This window comes from Pezoporus occidentalis, unplaced genomic scaffold (assembly GCF_034315485.1).
Source record: "Pezoporus occidentalis ecotype Australia unplaced genomic scaffold, CSIRO_AGI_Poc_V1 ctg161, whole genome shotgun sequence".
Lineage (NCBI taxonomy): Eukaryota > Metazoa > Chordata > Aves > Psittaciformes > Psittacidae > Pezoporus > Pezoporus occidentalis.
Genome location: NW_026913437.1, coordinates 133,274 through 152,450, shown reverse-complemented (window position 1 = coordinate 152,450; position 19,177 = coordinate 133,274). Strand labels below are relative to the sequence as shown.

The following is a 19,177-nucleotide window of genomic DNA, read 5'->3' as shown; positions in this document are numbered from 1 at the left end:
AGGAGGAGATGGAGTTTCCTTGTCCGATGGAGCACACGGCATCACCTCTGCCCATTGGGGCAGATGAGCAAGCTGGGAGACCCCCTCCAGGCCCCCCTTTGCCAGGGTTTTGGGGTCTTGGTGTGCCCGGTAGCAACCTCAGCAGCTGGAGTGAAATGACCCTGAGAAATCCCAGGCAGGCGGCTTGGAAAATCCCAGCGAGTTTGATTTACTCACAGACCATGTTTGTGTAACAACACAATGGTGGAAGCTCTATTTTTGGGACAATGCATCACTCCCTGTGCCAAGATGTGTTGATAGTCCCCGGCTCGGGCAGGCACCAGCACTGCCGTGCTAGGCTTGATCCTGGCTGCCTGCTCTGGCCTTGCAGGCCATGGGCAAAGAGGGGTGCTTGGAGGGCTGGGGGGCACAGAGGGGTGTCCAGCCCCTGGAGGGAGCTGCGCTGGGCTGTGAAACCTTGAGAGCAGAAGTAATGAGCATTGAAGGTATGGGGCACGTTATGGAGCTGGCTTCTGGGGGTTTGGCTGAAGAGACATCTCTCCATGTGCAGGGGAAGGCAGGGGTTGAAGGCAGCATTAAGGGGTGCAAGGTCCCTGCGGTCCCCTCCTGCAGTGAAGGTGATGCAGGGTGTGCACCTCCTCTGCCTCGCAGCATCCTCCACGGGTCCTCCACACCGACATTGTGTGGCTGACACGGGGGTTCCTAATCCTCACTCCTGCTTCAAACGCCATTCAATTTCTCGTGGCATCTCACAAAAGACTTGAAAGGGCAGCAAACATAAAGGCAAAATAATCCTTACAGTGGGAATGCCTTTGAGCAGCCCTGACCTGCCTCCGCAGGCATCTGCTGGTGCAGGGGATGCTGCACAGCTCTCACGTCTGAAGTTTTGGAGATGGAAGAGAAGATCCTGCCTGAAATATTTGCATCCAGATTAGACTCTCGAATGCCATAAAATGCATCTGCGCTCTGACCCGCGTGGTCATTGGGTGAAAACCGCAACAAATTCCCCCTTTCCCCCCCTTTTGTTTGGTTATTAATTACATCTCCTGTTACATTACACTCTGGCCTCAGCAGATCCATTGGCGATTCTCCTGAGATACCCAATACTGCAGCAGCAGATAGCAGCATAGAATCATTTAACATATGAATGCTGTCAAACACTTTAATCAGATCTGAGATTGCTCCCCATTGTGCCCTGCGCTAACTCGTTGTGACTGCAGGGAGTGAGCCCGGCTCCCCTAGACAAAGCGCCCTGGCAGCCCGGCCCTTTTGTCTGCTCTCTTTGCATAATTCCCTGAGCCCTGCCCCGTTCCACCTGCTCGCTGGTGTTAAGCTTATTTATGGATCATTTACATGCAGCCCGCTCCGCAAACACACCCTGGCAAGGATCTGTTTGGAGGAGCAATGGGGACGAGCATCTCCCTGGACCCGGAGTCCAAATGCTTCATCAGCACTTCCTGAGCCGTCCTTGGAACACCAACGTGCAAAACCACGAGTGCTCTGGTCCTTGCTCCAACACCTCCCCCAGCCTGCTGGAGATCCAAGTGGGATAAGCCATGAATCGTTCTTTGTTGCTGTGTTTGAACCAGGACAGCAGCCGGAGGGATGCGCGCCCGGCCCGCTCCAGCTCGCTGCCACCTGGAGCACAGGGTGTTTCTGCAGCACTCTAACCCCAGCCCTGCTGCTGTGGGAGGAAGCGTGTGTGGTTCCTGGGAAGCTTTGCTCCCTCTTGTTTGTTCCATGTCCCCCAGCAGCGCGGAGGAGAAGCAGAATAAAGGGCAGCACACAGGAGACAGCTCCCGTGGAGGGAGAGCAAACAGGACTGCATGGACCAGCTGAGCATCGCACACCTCCCTGGGCACAGCCTGCACCCACCCACAGCCCTGCCCAGGCACATGGAACCATGGAATCGTAGCATGGTCAGGGCTCGATGCTGCTGGTCTATGCATGAGCAGAAACCTGGGTGCATGGTGGTGTCCATTGGCCTGTGAGGAGAACAAGCAGAGCTTTGATGCTGGAGTGTCTCAAGTATGAGCCCAGTGCAGCTGTAAAGCCGAAGTGATGCTGCTGCATTCAGAGGAGTGCTGCTTCTCTCCCAGACCACCTCTCCAGGAGGGCCTGATTTGACCCATCACACTCCGAAATTCCCCTTGGCCTGTCCCTACAGGCCCTTGTCCAAAGCCCTCTCCAGGTTCCCTGAAGCCCCTTTAGGCACTGGAGCTGCTCTAAGGTCCCCATCACCAGCATTTCTGCTGGAACCAGCAGAGCAGGTCCGGGCTTGCTCTGTTTCCTTATGGCCATCCCTGCCGAAACAGCCTTGTTGTGACCCATGACGAGCCCATCCTCACTCCCTGCCTGCTGCAGCCAGCCACAGGCTGTGGGAACAGCCCAAACTGGCTCTTCTTCCGGAGCAGCTCCTGGGCTTGCTTGCAGCCTCCAGCCCTGTGTTGTCCCCATGGCACCCTGCACTCCCTGAACACCAGCAACTCTGGCTCCGCTGCCCATCTGTGTGCCAGGAGTGGGGTGAATCCCAGCACAGTGAAACCCAGCCAGCCAGGGAAGGCGGTCATGCCTGCAGCGGTAAGGAATTCATCAAGATCTGTGCTGATAAAGCCATTGCCTTCACGGTGGGAGGTGATGACTGGCAGCAGGAAGCCAGCGGGCAGGCTATCTGTCTGCAAACTCAGCCTCAGGCATCCTCCAACCCACCACGGCCCTTCCTGACCAGCATCAGCAGGGACACAGGAGCCACCTTCCATATGTTCCTAGAGCCATAGTGTAGGTCTTGGGCTGTGTTCACCTCCAGCTGCTTTGGAGGTCTGAGATGATGTGAAACACCCTGTGCAGGCTTGGGATGCCTGAATGCCTTTTGTGCCAGCAAAACGTGGTTATAGGGGGCCATAGAGGACTCTCCCAGCTCCAGGGTCCAGGAGCAGAGCTGGATGGCTGTCCCGGGAGCTGCATCCCTATGGACACTGGACATTGACTCACCAGTCTCATTATGCTGATGGGCAGCGGCCAGGCTGGAGCTGCTTGCAGGAGTCACCCAGGGCTGGCTTAGAAATGTGTCTGTGGCCGGGTCTGGAGCAAGGTGCAGAGGGAGGGTCCTGCAGCATCCCTGTCACCAGCCTCTCCTGGCTCCCGGCAGCACGTTCAGGATGATATTCCCTCCCATACTTCCCATTTTGCCCTTGCCAGCGGCCTTCTCCCAGAGAGCTTCCCCCTGCAAAAGACCAACAAATGAAATCCAAAAGCGCATCAAGGTTTTCATCTGGAGATGCTGGGTCCTTGGAGAGCATCGGGGTGAGCAGGCTGGGCAGGGACCACAGGCTGCCCACCCCGGTGCTCCCGATGCACCAGACTGCAGTAAAAGGTTTTACTGCCCGCTCCTCTAGCCCCTATCAGTCAGCTCTCTGGCTGCAGGGGAGGCAGCCGCCCAGAGCCAGTTTACAGCAGAGCCTTTATTTTTACTTTAAAAGCATCTGGAAATTAAAAATCCCCCTTGGCACGCATCCACTTTGGAGGCAGAGCCAGGCCTGTCATCCGGCCAAGCAGCCCCGCGCTATAGCTGGGTTGGATGGATCCAGCACCGGGATGGTTTTCCAACCTGAGCAGAAGCGGGATGCTGGCTCCCTTCCAGCAGCTCCACAAACTTCCCAGGCCAAGAACTGGTTCAGTCCTCGTGCCATCCCTGTGGTCTTTGTGCCATCCGTGTGACATGGTGCGCCCATCACCGCCAGCTGGGCAGGATGCGCTGGGTCCAGCCCCGTGCTCTTCCCCAGCCCCAGGAAATCTGGCACAAGGTGCTTTGGAAAACGTAAAGAGCAACAGGCTGGTTGGTGCATGCAGGGCTCACCCCAGCTGAATGGGACCAGTGCCAGTCATTGATGTCCACTGTGGGGCGGCTGCAGGTCTGGAAGATCAGCAACAAGCTGTCCCCATGGGGAGGGCACATCGCTGTGGCTGCCTCAGCAGTGACACTACCCAGTGCTGGCTGAACCGGGTGGGACAGTGCTGAGCTTACAGCAGAGCCCTGGGAAGTTCCCTGTGCGCAGTGGTTTGCCCCCACATCCAAGTCATTTCATTGCCATGGCCTTAGAGCCCAAGTGTGATGGGGAAGGGCTGAGCGTCCTGAGGGGTTCAGTCCGGAGAAGGCTCAGGGGGGACCTGATGGCTCCCTCCAACTGCCTGACAGGAGGATGGAGCCAGGAGGGGCTGGGCTCTGCTCCCAAGGAACAAGGGATGGGACAAGAGGAAGCGGCCTCAAGCTGCACCAGGGCAGGTTTAGATGGAGCTGAGGAACAATTCCTGCCCCAGAGGGTGCTCAGGCATTGGAACAGGCTGCCCAGGGCAGGGCTGCAGGCACCGTCCCTGCAAGTGTTCACTCACCGTGGAGACGAGGCCTCAGTGCCATGGGTTAGGGGTGGCCTTGGCAGTGCTGGGAACGGTTGGACTGGAGGAGCTGAAAGGGCTTTTCCAACCCAGCTGATTCCGTGATTCCATGCTCAGCCTCCCATTCCCACCCTGCCCTGTCCCAGCAGCTCCTGCTTCACTTCAGCCCTGTCAGTGCCAGGCACCAGGGGACACAAGCAGAGACTCTTCTCCAATCTCAGCAAAGCTCTTGCAAAGCCCTCCTGCACATCCACAAACCAGGCTTCTCCAGAGGCTCATAGAACTGAAACAACTGTGGTCAGATCCTCATGGCAACGGCAACGCGCCCACCTCCAGCCCAAAGCCCATCTTCCCCACTGGATTTCAAGTCCCTGTTTCAAAGTATGAAAGCACTGGGTCTTTCCAAGGAAAGGATTTCCTGCATTATTCTAACCCTGACAAAACGACGTGCTCTTCTGTGCCCTGGCCTTTGCAGGAACTGAAGTGCTGGGTTGAAATGTTCCCTAAAGAAGGAAGGAAAAGGAAAAGGCAGAGTCAGGACATCAGGATCTTGCACTTCGAAGACACAAGCAACCTCCAGAGCAGGCTGCGCTACCAACTCTGCCTCTAATAATATCTGCCAACTTTGTGAGCAGTGGACATTGTTTAAAGAACCTAATCAAGTTATGTGCTCCTTTTGAAGTCAGACAACTTTGATTTAGCAATGGCTTCAGAGCTTTGAAAAACCCAATCTTTTCTAGTTTGTCTTCCATGATGGCTCCTTACCTGTCTCCCACCATTGAATAAATCATCATAAACACGAACCAGATGCCTAATGCTAACAATAACTTTAGAGAGCCCTGCTTCCCCTAAGATGTATGGGCAATGACTAACACACTTTTAGCCTCCAGACTTAATTTAAAGCATTCTGAAACTGTGCACTGGCGAGATGAAGGCTGCCCCAGACAATAAGTTTTACATTGAGAAAGAACCTCTGGTTTTAGCAGCAGCAAAGTCAAGCTCGTCCTCCCTCAGCCCCGGTGTCAGCCTGCCCTGTGGAACCATGGGTGCGCTTCCATGGTTTCACGTCTGACAACAGAGGAAAAGGAAGAGCTTACAGAAAATCAGGTGTCTGTGTTTGAATGCATGGGAGCATCGGCTTCTGCGGCTTGCGGGGAGCACGCAGCAGCACAGCGCAGCTCCTTGCGGTGGACCTGGCTTTGTGTTCAGCTGCAATGGGACCAGGGACGGTGCTGAGTCTCCTCCACACATGATGCTGTGCCCATCACCTCGGCCTCTGCATCACCAAAGCACTTTGAAACCTGGAACCCCCCGTGCCTGGAGCAGCAGCTCAGGGGGATGTACTGGTGGGAGATGGAGTGATCCTGACCCAGAGACCTCAGCCTGGGGCTGCTCCAGAACTGCTCCATAGGGAATATATTGCTTAACAGAGGAACCCACTTCAATGCATTACTAGTGCAGCTAAACTGGTGTCTGGAGACAGAGCTATGGCAAAGAAACAAAGCTCTGAAAGCTTCCTTCAGTATCTCCTATGCCTGCACGCACTGAGCTGGGTTGATCTTGCCTTTTTATTTGCATATAGCTGACATCCCTTATTGACAAGGTTTGCCATCGTATGCGTTTGAAGCAATAACTAAAAAGGATAGGGGAGAAGGAAGGATGGGAGGAAATCCTTGACCTTCCAAAGTTAGGGAAATTCGTATTGGGTAAAGTCTTCCATGCAGCCGTGCTTTGCCTGGGTGATGCACCAGTGCAGCATGGCACAGAGGGAAGCTCAGTGACACACAGCTTCCTGACACAGAATGAGCTGAAGAGTCATCACTATAAACACACCCATGGGAGGCCCGTGGGGAGCTCAGGGGGGTTATTTCTGCAAGCTGAACTTCGTGGCAGCACCTCTGCTTTGTTGAAGACCTTTGTTTGATGGCTTCCCCAGCGACCAGGTCACACTGAAGCCCAATGCTGTGTTTGCGCCACGGTGAAGATGCCATGTGGAAAACAAAAGCGCTCCAAGAAAACCAGGGAAGATTTTCCAGGAGCTTTGGCTTTTGCATGAAATTTGTGTTCTTTGCATCACAGCTCGGTGAAGCTTCACGGAGTCATGGAATGGTTTGAGAACGGACCTCAAAGCTCACCCAGCTCCAACCCCTGCCACAGGCAGGGACCCCTTCCACTAGAGCAGCTTGCTCCAAGCCCCTGTGTCCAACCTGCCCTTGAACACTGCCAGGGATGGGGCAGCCACAGCTTCTCTGGGCACCCTGTGCCAGCGCCTCAGCACCCTCACAGGGAAGAGCTTCTGCCTAAGAGCTCATCTCAGTCCCCCCTCGGGCAGGTTAAAACCATTCCCCTTGGCCTGTCCCTACAGGCCCTTGTCCCAAGCCCCTCTCCAGGTTTCTTGACTTGTGATATGGGGAACAAGGCAAAGCACAGGGTGGCTTGAGGGGGGTAAAGACTCTGGACCCAGGATCTCCCAGGAAACTTCTGCCACCTGCAAAAGCACTCTTGTCTAACACCAGGAGAGATCTTTGCCAACGCAGACCCCGCCAGCTCTCCAGCCATGCTTGCAGCAATGCCAAATCCACCTCCAGAAGTAGTAGAGAACAAGAACATAAAAGACCACAACTTACGCATTTCAAGCCATGGTTTTGATTATGTAGAATAGCGAACAGAACCTGAAAAGCATCTTTTATAGAAAAAGTTAATTCTGTATGATGCTTTTTCCTTATAAAGGATGATTTACCTGTCTCTGGGGTTATGGGCTTTGTACAACAGAGCACATGTCTGTTCTGGTTCCTTCCAGCTGAGGTACAGATCCCAGGCAAACAGCTGTCCCGTGGTACTGCGGGGTTTTCATGACAAATGGGAATCCTGCACAGGCAGCTTTCATTTCTTCATCCGAAAGCCTCATACATTAGGAGCTGCCAGAGTCCTGTGAACTTTCATATCCATTATGCCATCACCACTCCAAATGCTTTCAAATTAACAAGCAGCCAGATTTCCTTTCGATGACCAAGCAGGAAAATAAAGAGAAAGGACAGGAATTATTACATTACAGAATACCTTCTCCTCCAGCCCACTCAGCAATCACTTTGTAAAGGGATATGAAAGGTTATTTACATTGGGATACATCTAAGGGGATGAAAAAGAGCAAAGGCTCCAGGAAGGGATCACAGCTGTTTCCTTTCTTACCCTTACCACTGAGCAATCCTCCCCATGCTGGGTGTGAGCCGGGGCTGCCACGCTCTGGGACACACTCAGATGGGATCCTGACAAAGTGCAAGGAAGATCAGTGGGAAATGAGCATTTTAAGTAATCTCTTAAACTCGTTATCCATTTAATTCCTCCTTTAGCTCATTCCTTTTCCCCATTCCTGTTTGGGTTTTGGAAAGGGGCCTCTTTGATCCCTGTGCATGGACGAGGGCAGGCACACAGGGAGCAGCCCTTTCTGTAGGAGCAGAGCCGCTGTTGTTGGCAATAACAGTTGCCAGGAAGGACAGCATGAGAAGCAAGACAACAGTGCAAGAGGAGTGTTTTATAGCAGTGCACTGCACAGCTGTCCCACCCTTGCCAACACAGGCTTCCAAAAGCGCTGGGATGCTCAGCAAAAGGCTGGAATCACGGCCTGATGCCTTTTCAGAGTCAGGATCCCAGGCACCCATTCAATGCATCTGGCAAGAAGATTGTACAGCTAAAAATAATGAGGGTGATATTGAAAAATCAGGAAATTCACTTTCATGCCTCACGACTCTGGACCCTGTTAATTGCAACATCTTTTGACTGTGCCTTTTCAAACCCTTATCTGTAGCCCCATCTGCTTGGCAGAGAGAAGGGCAGCACAGGCTTTGCTAAGGTCTTGCAGGGCTCCAAGACCATGGATGGTCACCGATGGGAGATCACAACAAGCCCCGGGATGCCCTGCTCTGACAGTCTGTGTATAAAACCTGTGCGAGTGACTCAATAGCCTCAAGAATTGCCATGGTGAGTAATCCGCTGAGATTTGGTGCTGCCCTCATATACTGCCTTTCGTTCTTTTTTAAGCACCAAAGGCTCACATTTGCTTTGAAAGCGATGTTTAGTCGCAATGTTGTGCGTCTACAAGTCACTTGCATTGGGAGGAGGACATAGCCACCTCCAAAGAAATGCTGCAGCAGCTCTTCTGCTAACCGATGCACTTGAAAAATGGTATATAGAGCAGATGCCAATGCACAGCTCATCTATACCAGTCACAGAGGATGGCTGGTTATGTTCCATGCTGGAAATGCACACTTGTTTCATTTCTCCTTTCACCGAGGACAGGATTCTGTGTTCCTGTGCTTTGTATAACTCCCCCTGCTTTAGCCTTGAAGAACTGGGGCAGGGGAGCTTTTACCAAGGGGGCTCCAGGGGCTGCTTCTGCCTTCTTTATGCCATAGACTCATCCAAAAGGGATTGCCAGGGAGTAGGGTCAGCACCAATTCGTATGTATAAATAGCCATGCAAAAATCAGAACAGAAGCCAGTTTTATTGCCCCTATGCTTCCGGGGCAGACGGAGCAGCTCTGACTTCTTCTGGTGCCTTAAGACAAGACTGTCAGGGCTGTTTCTTGTCATCCCTGTTCCCTAGGTGGCTTTTAGCCTGTGTGAGGAGATCACAGCAGAGGAAGGCACAGAACCCTCCTTCCTCAGCCTCTTGGCTAAACCCCACAGATCTAAACAGGGGTTGGTGCCTCCAGCGAGCCTCAGGGCTCGCATCTCTGACTGCTGTGAACCAAAGACCGTTTACATGAGATCAGCACATGCAGACGTTGCCTTACACTTCATGGCACATGTACTTCGTCTATCGATAACGAGGGGCAACCCATCACTGCCAGCCCGTCAGGGATCTTGTGGTTATTAGGGGATTCTGTTTAATGAACAAAGGGGGGAAGCATGATGGAAGGCATGCAAATGATTAAATGCAAAGATCTGCTGATCTTGTGGGACCACCGCATCTTTAGTAAGTCTCACTCCAAAGGGAAAGGTAGGTCCATTTAACCCCCCTTCTCCAATTAGGATGTCTAAATCAGTGCTGCAGCCCTTTAAAACAGCCAGACCGAAGGAATTGCCATAGAGTCAAGATACAGAGCTCTGTGCCTGACTCTATAACAGGAAAACATGGGGTAATCTCTCTCTCCGGAGAGCTCAGCTGAGCCCTAAAGCATTAAGCAAGAGGGTTTGCCCTACCCAAAGCACCGTTTGTGTGACCTCTCCAGCGATGGCTCTTCTCCACAGGGGGATTCTGCAAAGCTTTTGATAAGTTCATGGGAACACCTCATTGCACAGTGTAAGCATTCCCTTCGCCACCTCCCTGCCCGAAGCACGGGAACCTGCCCAATAAAACACAGCCGGAGGCACAGCGGCTGGGGCTCTTTGGGTACCTGCCCGCATGGAGAAGCCTTCGCTGCTGTGGCTGTTCCAAAGCTGCTCGTGCGAGGAGCGTGGGTTCCTCACCAGGAGATTCCCCATTCCCAGGGAAGGGAGCGCAGGGCAATTAGTCACTGTAAAACAGGCTAACGAGGGTAAGGAGTGAGGGCTTGCCTAGGCCCCAGTGAAACCCAGTGCTTTATGCGACCCAAGATGCTGCTGGAGGAATCTGGTTAATCTTTTACTCTCCTAGTAAATCATTCCTTGAGGCCATCTGTGAAACACGAGACGAGCAGCTCCAACCCAAGATTCCCGCTTAGCAAAGCTTGGCCGGAAAGAAGCTTTCCTGATAAAGTTGATAGCTGGTCCAAGCCCTCATGGTTTCCAGCAGCATTAATCCTGCTGGGGAGATTAGAGAAGCGGCCCTGGAAGGTCCTGAAGTGTGACTGTGCATCTCAGCAAAGGTCAAGGGAAAGGAATAAAGGGGAAAAAGAAGGGGAAAAAGAAAGAGGGAAAAAGAAGGGGGAAAGGGGAAAAACAAGGAAAAAAGAGGGAAAAAAAGGGAAAAGGGGGAAAACAAGGGGAAAGGGGGAAAAACAAGGGGAAAAGGGGAAAACAAGGGGAAAGGGGAAAAACAAGGAAAAATGGGGAAAACAAGGGGAAAGGGGAAAAAACAAGGGAAAAAAGGGGAAAACACAGGGAAAGGGGAAAAACAAGGGGAAAAAGGGAAAAACAAGGGGAAAAAGGGAAAAACAAGGGAAAATGGGGAAACAAGGGGAAAGGGGGAAAAACAAGGAAAAAAGAGGGAAAAAACAAGGGAAAAGGGGGAAAACAAGGGGAAAGTGGGAAAAACAAGGAAAAAAGAGGGAAAAACAAGGAAAAAAGTGGAAAACAAGGGAAAAAGGGAAAAACAAGGGGAAAAAGGGAAAAACAAGGAAAAAAAGAGGGAAAAAACAAGGGAAAAGGGAAAAACAAGGGAAAAAGGGGGAAAAACCAGGGGAAAGGGGGAAAACAAGGGGAAAAGGGGGAAAAACAAGGGAAAAAAGGGGAAAAAGAAGGAAAAAGCAGAAAAAAAAGGGAAAAAGAAAAGGAGAAACCTCAGCGTTTGCTCAGAGGTGCACCTCTTTGCGCTGTCTTTTCCAGCAGCCTCTTGCACACAAGCAGCCCCAGCCCCACTGGGGCAGGAGCATTCCTGGGGCTCAAGGAGAGCATCAGTGCAGAAATCCAGTGCCCCGATGGCCAAGGCTGAGCCATGGTTTTGTTCAAGGAGAGGCACAAACAGCCCTATTCAGCTGAACCCAGACCCCAGACTTCCCTGCTTCGGAAATGCTCATGCCCGGATCAAACGTGTACAGCATGGGATGGTGTCACTCGAGGAATAAGTCATCCAAAGCACCCCCATCAGCATTCCATGCCAGGAGGCTTATTGTGTCCTCCAGCCAGACTGGACTCGGGTCTTTAAGCAGCAGTCACTCTTTCTCCACGGGCATTACTGCCAACCTGGGAATAGAAGAAAGTCCATAGGCAAATACTTCATAGGGCAAAACTAATAGTAAGCAAGAGCTTGCAGGGCTGAACACCTAACCGCAGGCTCCAAGAGCATCACTTACAATCTCCCTCCCCCAGGAATTAGGACAATTCAGTTTTTGATGGCTTTTTTGCTGAGGTCATCTAATTTCTGACCTTTTAGGATCCCTGATTCCCAGGTGGCTCAATGGCTAGGAGGAACAGAGGGTTTCAAAGTGAAAGATGAAATGCCCCACATCCTAGAGCCACACGCGAAGCAAAAACCCATACAGGGGACAAAGTAAGAGGAAAGCAGCATCTGGCTGACCATGACACCACCAGCTTGTTAGCGGTGCTTTTTCTGGGGTGGAGGGAGGTGAGTGAAGGTGAGTAAGACTGGAAGTTTGTTTGGTTTGGGTTTAAAAGTGTTCTCCCTTCCTGCTTATTGACTACACAACTGCTGGAGAACACAGCAGTGATTGTGGCACTGAAAACTGCCTGAGCAGAGCCGCAGAGGGGACAGGTCCCAGCGTGTCAGAGCTCATGCAAGGGGATTTCTGATCTCTAGGGGACAAGGGCCTGCAGGGACAGGCCAAGGGGAATGGCTTTAACCTGCCCGAGGGGAGACTGAGATGAGCTCTTAGGCAGAAGCTCTTCCCTGTGAGGGTGCTGAGGCGCTGGCACAGGGTGCCCAGAATCCCCCATCCCTGGCAGTGCTCAAGGCCAGGTTGGACACAGGGGCTTGGAGCAAGCTGCTCCAGTGGAAGGGGTCCCTGCCCGTGGCAGGGGTTGGAGCTGGAGGAGCATTGAGGTCCCTTCAACCCAAACCAGGCTGGGATCTCCTGTCTCAGCATCAGCTGGACTCTGGGACAGAGGTGTCCCATCAGTCGGGCAGGACTCACGCTGTTGAGCAGAAGCTGCTCTGCTCTCCCAGGCTTGGTGAATCCTCCACCCTCCAAATCGCACCCAGTGAAGGCTGCAGGAGCATCTGTTATAAATCCTCTTTGGGCAAGAGCAGGAAGCACAACGTGGAGCATCCTTTGTGATCTGGGTTGTTCTGGGTTGTTTAGAAAGTAAATGGAGTGAGCCAGAGAGACAGTAATGGTTCGTCCTCCAAGAAAGAAAAGCTTAATTTTACCCTGGGGATCTTGTGTCTGCCATGACCCCTCCGGCAGCCCACAGGAACACAGGAGGCATTAACCAGCAGTGAGGACCGCTTCGGTCTATGAAGTTTCATCTTAGTTCTTAACAGAAATATCCCCTCTCCTGCAATTAACCCTCCCAGAGCCACACCACCTCATCCTCAGTTGCTAATGTGCACCTTCTCCATAGCTTATAGCACTCTCCTTTTCCCATCTAACCAAAACAGGCCTAGGGCTTGTAACCTCTTCACAGAGTTCCCTGAGCTGCAGCTGAGATGCTCAAGGCATGAAGAGCAGGTAACATTCCATGAGTGGCAACCCTGGTGGAGCTGGTTCCAGAAAAGAGAGGGGAGAGGGAAGTGGGAAGAGGATTACCAGGCTCAAACCCATTTGTCCTTTGCTCCTGGTTAATATCTGTTCAGCTAACCAGAAATTGGGATCAACAGCTTGGATTTTTCCATCCAATCTGAGTGAGCCAGCAGTTGGGTTTCATTCAAGTAATTGTTCTAATGAATAATAATGTCTTATTATGACCAGAGGGCTTATTGCTAGAATGTTGTACTAAATTCAATAACCTGGGCTCACCGTACGTTGTCCCTCTTGTGGGAGCTTCAGCTGCTCAAGAAGTAGACTCAGAGTTGCGTGAGCATCCCTAAAACCTTCTCCCCTTAGTTCCAACTTTGGAGAACAAGTTGTTCATCGTCTGCTGAATCCAGCCTTGGAGCAGCTCCAGTGAAAACAAAAGGAGTAACAACAGGAATGGATTAGGCCCGATTGCTTTCACATTGCTCCAACTTGAATTTTCAATTCCAGTGCTAAAGGAGAAGTAAAACAAAAAACCCCAAACCCCAATGTATGGCACAGGGACAGATACACTTCAAAACCTCAGTCTGCCCATGCTGTGGCCTCGTGCCCTTTGGGAAGTGCATCAAGGCGGGCATCCCCAAGCTCACCTATAGATAAACCCCTGCTCTCTTGTGGCAGGAGCACGATAGATTCCTCCTTCTGCCCCTGCCTTGTACCAATGTTTGCACAGAGTGGTGCCCGTGGCAGGGTTGGAATGAGATGATCTTTGAGGACCTTTCCAACCCAAACATTCTGTGACTGTATGAAACCCATCCTGCAGTTCTAAGGCTGGAGGGATATTGACCCTATTGGCGCTCCCTGCCAAGCTGAGACACAAAGGAATCACAGAGTCAAGGACTTCATTTCATAAAGGCACATGAAGATTGAACTGTGTGTGTGTGGTGTACCAGCCCCAGGCAGAGCTGTGCACAGCTCACGAGGGCACCTCCAACCTACAGGCCTGTATTTCATACAATCATAGAATAGTCAGGGTTGGAAAGGACCTTAAGACCATCCAGTTCCAACCCCCCTGTCATAGGCAGGGACACCTCACACTAAACCATGGCACCCAAGGCTTCGTCCAACCTGGTCTTGAACACTGCCAGGGATGGAGCATTCACAACCTCCCTGGGCAACCCATTCCAGTGCCTCACCACCCTCACAGTAAAGAATTTCCTCCTTATATCCAATCTAAACTTCCCCTGTTTAAGTTTTAACCCGTTACCCCTTGTCCTATCACTACAGTCCCTCCCCGGGATCCCTATAGACCCCTTCAGATACTGGAAGCTGCTCTGAGGTCTCCACGCAGCCTTCTCTTCTCCAGGCTGAACAGCCCCAACTTCCTCAGCCTGTCTTCATACAGGAGGTGCTCCAGCCCCTGATCATCTCCTCCTCATCCCTGGTTAAACAGATGTGAGCCAACAGAGAGCAAGCGGAGCAAGGACTGAGATGGAGAACCCCAAGCCCCTCTCTGCCTGTTGAACCTCACTTCCTCTCAGTGCCTGCTGCACCACTCACCCATTAGCTTTGAAGTAAGTTCCTTCTAACCCTGACCTGCTGCTTCCTGCCCAGCTGATGAGCAGAGTGCAGCCGCTTCCTCTGGGCACCCTTTCAGTGGCTGCCACGTGAAGTTAACCCAAGGGAGAGCGTTGTTCTTGTTGTCACTGGAGCTATTCCCAGGCTGTTCCAGAGGGAACAGAATTATCCAGTGATGGAACAACTAAACCACCAGTCAGAAGCCCTAGGTTCAATTCCTAGCTCCTATTAAACCAAGTCACCAGAGGACCTCTGCGCCTCCAAGCCCAGCTTGAATAACACCGATGAGACTCAAAGTTATCCCTCCGCAGATCAGAAACCCACCACACGTCGCAGCAGCACCAAACACTCGGACCAGGTTTGACCCCTGAGCTTTACAAAACCAAGGCCCAGCTCCATCCAGCAGAGAGGGCTGGAAGCGGAGGAGCTCTGCTCAGCTGCTATCTCGCGCCGAAATCACTGCACATTGTTTGCCAGCTTATCAGCAGTGACTTGAATGGTGAATTAGCTCCAGCAAGGCAGCTGGCAGGCTGCTGAGGCACACAATGCCTGCTGAATCTGCACTTCCTGCTGCCGACGTGCGAAGGAGAAGGCAAACTATGAGAGAGCAGAGGAACCGCTCCCAGCGCAGGCGTAACGGGGCCAGCCGCTGCTCCAGGCACCCAACCAGAACCCCCAGCAACAGTGGTGCTCAGCCCGGCACAGGGCTTGCCATGGAGAGATCCCAAAGCAGAGCAGGCTCCCTCATCTTCTCCCACCTCCTTGTTAAGCTGGGTTAGATCACAGTGCTAGAAGGACAGCTGTCAGGCCCAGCACACAGACCAAGGGTGATAGAATTTGGGTTGGAAGGGACCTTAAAACTCATCGAGCTCCAGCCCCTGCCATGGGCAGGGACACCTTGCACTAGAGCAGCTTGCTCCAAGCCCCATCCAACCTGGCCACAGCTCCTCTGGGTGCCCTTACAGGGAAGAACTTCTGCCTAAGAGCTCATCTCAATCTCCTCTCTTCAGCTTAAAGATCTCAATAGATCTATAAACAGAGGGTAGAGCTAAATCGACCCTCTTTCAGCAGATAACACACTCTGTGTCAGCAGCAGCAGCAATCAAGCCATGTTCCAGCCAGCACTCACCTGGACACGGCACCGGCGCACTGTTGCCTGGAGGGATGCTCGCTCCATGCAGGCAGATGTTCTCTGTGCACTGCAGGTTACAAACCTGAAACCGCTGCACATTCACCAAGATCCAGTTCTGTGTGTGCCCATGCAGAGGAATAACAGAAAGGAGCCTCCTGCCTGTGGTCTGATGGGAAACCCCCAGCTTATACACTGCAATTCATTGAAACCAACCCAAACGTGCCCAGCACGCTTCTGTAGGGCTTCACAGGGCTGGGGAAACAGGCACTGTGCAAAGTGCTCCTAGAAAAGCTCTCTTGCTGTGACAGGACCTGCTTGTTCATTTCGGCTTGTCAGCAAGTCTGACCAAAGCCTCCTTTAGCACAGGGCTGTGTTATTCCTTATGCCCAAAGAGCATCTGCCTCTTCTGTATCGGTTTTGGGGTTATCGGTTCAGTGAAGTGCAAACCTCACCCTGGGAAGATGGCATTTACTGGGAAAGGAAGAGGTTACACCGTGAGCGAGGAGGAAGCTGGAGAGGGCGCAGGATGAGCCCGGTTTAGACGCTCCCGCAGGATTCCCAGCGCTCATCAGACACCGCTCCGTGCTTTGCAAGCCACGATACGCCATCCCGTGGTCATCCCATCCCGGGAACTTCGCGCAGCTTGTTCCAAGCATCCAACCCAGCTCAACGGGCATTGCGCGGGCTGGCACTGCTGCTACACCGGCAGTTCTGAGCGCTCTGTGCTTCTTGCTGCTGCTGCAAAGCAAGGCTGAAAAACTTCAGATGCTCTCCCAGCTGGTTTGGGTTGGAAGGGACCTTAAAGCTCACCCAGCCCCAACCCCTGCCACGGGCAGGGACCCCTTCCACTGGAGCAGCTTGCTCCAAGCCCCTGTGTCCAACCTGCCCTTGAACACTGCCAGGGATGGGGCAGCCACAGCTTCTCTGGGCACCCTGTGCCAGCACCTCAGCACCCTCACAGGGAAGAGCTTCTGCCTAAGAGCTCAGCTCAGTCTCCCCTCGGGCAGGTTAAAGCCATTCCCCTTGGCCTGTCCCTCCATCCCTTGTCCCAAGCCCCTCTCCAGCTTTCCCACAGCCCCTTCAGGCACTGGAGCTGCTCTCAGGTCTCCCCTTCAGGAGCCTTCTCTTCTCCAGGCTGCCCCAGCCCAGCTCTCTCAGCCTGGCTCCAGAGCAGAGCTGCTCCAGCCCTTGCAGCATCCCCATGGCTTCGTCTGGACTTGCTCCAACAGCTCCATGTCCCTCTTGTGCTGTTACCCCAGAGCTGGACACAGCCAACACCAGCCTCATGCCATGCCACGCCATCTCATCCCTGCTGGGTGACATTCCTCCTCCTGCTCCTCCACTACGGCACTCTGTGCCACCAGGTCCCCCATGACCCCCACTGCCCCCACAGCTTTTTGGGCATCTTCATCCCACTCCTACATCCTCAATTCCCTTCTCATTTTCCCTTTCCCTCCATGAGTTTTGCCCACTGTTGTCCAGCACATGCCTGACGGAAGCTGGCAACCCTGTTCAGTAACTATTCTGCTTGAGCATCCAGCCCTGCTTTGGTTGGCCAGCAAATGCAACCAGAACCTTCAAGGCTGATGCAGCTGAGTGTAAAGGGGGCAGGAGGGAAGTCCACACAAGTTCAGCGAGCCCTCTGCACCCCTCCTTGCTGCCCATCTGGCCCACCCTACCCGAGCTGCCTCACATTGCTCATGCTGCTGGGGTTTAGTACTGGAGGGGAAAAGAATAAGGAATAAATAAAAGAGAAGTGACCAGCAGCAATAACAGTCCTCAAAAGGCAAATGTTTCCTATTACAGCACTGGTTCTTTGGGGCTTTGATGTCACTTCTCCCACACAAACCTGTTCCTTTCACAGTCTGTTCTTGCACATGAGCAAGATGCTACACGTCCGGTGCACAGCACATCCTCAGCTCTTATTTAAAGCACATTTGTCCCAACTCTACTTTGTTCTCTGTACTGCTTTCCAACTCAATACTCACTCATCACAGCCATTAGAGGCAGTTTGATTCTAGCTCCCATGGTCACATCTATTTTCCTTCCACATTCTTGGAGGTTCTGGTCATCCCTGGCAGTGCTCAAGGCCAGGCAGGACAGAGCCCTGGGTGCCATGGTTTAGTGTGAGGTGTCCCTGCCCATGGCAGGGGGTTGGAACTGAATGGTCTTAAGGTCCTTTCCAACCCAAACCATTCCATGATTCTATGTATCAGGAAGCATTGACACTTCTCCAGGGTTGAGGCTGAGCTCCTCTTTGTGACAGGAGCTGAGTTTCTCCCACAAATTTAGAGGCGTGTAGGGCAAAGGGTTTGCTTTGGCAGGGGCCAGATCCTCCATTTCCAGTCTGGACCAGCTAACTTTAGCATCACCTTTTATTCTACTACAGCCCATGGTTTTTGATGCCACCTGCTTCCTGCCTGCACGTTACAGACCCTAACATTCCACACTGACCATTGCATTGACAAACCATTACAGCTCTCATGGCAAATGTAAGTTGCAAATTATTTGGGGGGCAAGGAAAACCTTGTTGTCCAAGCAGAGCAGGGTTTCCATGGTGTGCATGATAAACTGCCCCCATACACATCACAGCCTGGCACATGTGCCAACTTACTTCTCTTTGGTGGAAGCTCCGGTGTGCTGGGGGCTGCAGCAGGACGCAGGTTTCTTTAGGTGCTGCACAGGTTAAACCAGTCAAGCTCTGAACAAACAAGCACATGTCATTGCCTCCAAGATACACTGGTGTTCAACAGGAGTTACCCCTGCACAAACGATAGCCAAATGCCTCGCAGAATTAACATGAAACAGAGAGATCTTCCAGACAAGACACATTGCCTTACCTGGAAAACAACCCCATACCCCAAAATCTGTTATACCCCACAGCAAGAGACTTGCACAAATCCACCAGGAATATTACCCCGGTCAACCTACAGCAATATATTGTCTGTATAAAAAGTAAAGATCTCATGGCCCTCAGAAATAAGCTAACAGGGACTAAAGGTGTTGGAATTACACTGTAAGGTGATGCTTTTGGGGCAGAAAGGAGCTGCTCCACAGCCTGGTGTCCCAAAGGGCCCTGCTGAATCACATAGGGCTGTAACTGGGAGATGAACAAATCTTGCGGGCTTTCAGTGGCAAGTTCTTACTTATAGCAAGGAGAAGCGTTTGGGGGTGAAAGTGTATTGGATTGTGTTGCATTACTGATGATATATGCAAAAGATTATTGCCTGCAGTTAAAAATAAAGAGTCTGGTATCAAACCAGCTGCATTGGTCCACTAAAAATAGGTTATTTCTGTGTTTTCAGGTGTTATTTCTTCTAAACCTCCAACCTTTCGTGCTCATCAAAGCTAACATGCATTCTTTAACAGCAAGGACCTACCTGCTTTGCATTTCCTAGCTTTATAATGCAAGCAGCACAAACTGAACTGCTCCAGGTTTAAAAGGAAAACATTGCCCTGGTATGCTAATCAGAGGCAAGACTCAAACCCAAGGCCCAGTAGACCCATATCAAAAGGCTTTAAGATCTAAAAGCAAGTAATAAAAAGCAGCTTTAATGTATAACGGTTTGGATTGAAACAAGAGACTTCCTTAAGTGCCCAGCACACTAATAAAAGGATAGCCTTGAGGTACACACACAAGCTGAAAGTGGAAGTTGGGTGCGTTTGTATTTATGGGAATGGCAGCGCCAGGCCAGCAGCCACCACAACCCACTTACATGAGGACTCCCCATCCACAAACCCAC

General features: G+C 52.1%; 1 long non-coding RNA gene across 2 annotated transcripts; it reads right to left on the bottom strand.

Annotated features, from left to right (window-relative positions):
• Nucleotides 1-7,397: 7,397 nt before the first annotated feature.
• LOC134160601 (uncharacterized) lies at nucleotides 7,398-10,270 on the bottom strand. 2 transcript variants are annotated; one of them, XR_009963627.1, is made up of 3 exons: nucleotides 9,788-10,270; nucleotides 9,594-9,656; nucleotides 7,398-8,080 (listed from the first exon to the last, which is right to left on the bottom strand). It is a non-coding gene; the product is annotated as an uncharacterized LOC134160601 (long non-coding RNA). The 2 variants fall into 2 exon arrangements; XR_009963626.1 differs by having other exon boundaries at nucleotides 7,398-7,658.
• Nucleotides 10,271-19,177: the final 8,907 nt, after the last annotated feature.